At 47.2% G+C, this 1,473-nt stretch overlaps 1 long non-coding RNA gene across 1 annotated transcript in view; it reads right to left on the bottom strand.

The window, feature by feature from the left end:
- Positions 1 to 1,473, bottom strand: part of LOC109303772 — a 26,934-nt gene that overhangs the window by 17,290 nt on the left and 8,171 nt on the right. The window lies entirely within an intron of this gene.

Raw genomic sequence — 1,473 nt, 5'->3', positions numbered from 1 at the left:
CTGAACTAAAACATAAAATCATTACTGATGAAGTCTGCAGATAACACGGATATGAGGGGAATGGCCAGTAATAAATAGGACAGGTCACTTACACAGAGATCTGAATTACTTGGTAAACTGGGAACAAGTAAACAACATGCATTTTAACAAGGTCAAATGTAGAGCTGTTTATCTAGCATCAGTGAACATTGGCTATATCTCTACAGGTTGGAGAATCCTATCCAAAGATGTCTTGTGACTACTTTAGAAGCTCTAGAACCCAGGACCCAGACCAATCCCCGACTCTCCTCCTTCCAACTAAACCAGTGCAAAGTATGTGTGTTGGGGGAGGGGGGTAGTACGTAACATTTGCCATTAGTCGGGCAAGAGATTAGAGATGTTAACTATTGCTTTCATTTACTATTAGTGCTTTAATCCTACAAAGCTGCAAAAATCTTAATGTAATTGGACTACAAGGAACCACTCAAGAGATTATTGATGTAAGGGAGCTTGGCCCTGCTTTCAAGTGGTGTTGACTTAATTGACATAATATGTACCTGAATGCATGCATCTGCTTCACACTCAGAGAAAACTGATCAAAACATCAAAGGCCTATGTCCTTGTGGTGCTCCTAACTCCAGTACCCAAATTACCCATAAATTAACTATTTTGAAGAACTGTTTGTGACCATAAGATGCAGGACAACTGTCCAGGATTTTTTTTCACAGTAACCTCTCCCACAACTGACTTCATCCCTGTGGGTATCATTGAGCAAGACTCTCACAGGGCTATGTCCCCATCTCCTTCAAGATCTCATAAGCACTGTTTTCTCTTATGGGAACAAGTAACATAACTAAGGGCCAGTGGGAGGGAAGCAGAGGAGACAGGGAGAGGAACTGGAGCAGCAAAAGTCCATCAAAAATAGAAGCAGCCACACTACTAGTTTAACTGCTGTTGCTGGTAGTCTGGCAGCACCTGCTGCCTCATGCACCAATGCTTCAGGGCACAGAACTACCCAGTTACACCTCTGGTTGGCATCCCAAATTCATTGACTCCGTGGGTACATCCACACGAGTGTGCACGTGCCTCTTGCCCTGCCACAAACCCCTTTGAGGCAGGGCAACAGGTACATGCGGGAACAAAAAAATGTTCCCCATGCTGCAACTTTGCAGCGCGGGAAGAAAATTAGACCCCTGGATATCCAGGGTCTAAAAAAATTGAAGTCCCTGACTGTGCCCTGAGGCAACTGGAGGCTGAGTTGCCAGGGTCTGGCTGCCAGAGCATCTCTATGTTTGCCCCTCACGGTAAAGCCATGTGTTTCAGCACCAGGGCTCTGGTGCCAGTAAGTGGTTGGGGGGCTGGAGGAGGGGGGAAGGGACCATGGGGAGGGACCCCCGACAGCACTATCCACTCTCCCAACCCCCACAACCCCGACCAGCCCCCCACAAGGCTCTCAACTCCTAACAGGGTTGGACTTGCCCCCTGTCATCCCCC

Source organism: Gavialis gangeticus, unplaced genomic scaffold, assembly GCF_001723915.1.
Source record: "Gavialis gangeticus isolate Ggan-Ray unplaced genomic scaffold, GavGan_comp1, whole genome shotgun sequence".
Taxonomy (NCBI): Eukaryota; Metazoa; Chordata; order Crocodylia; family Gavialidae; genus Gavialis; species Gavialis gangeticus.
The sequence above is the reverse complement of the archived record's forward strand: the minus strand, read 5'-3'. Positions and strand labels throughout refer to the sequence as shown.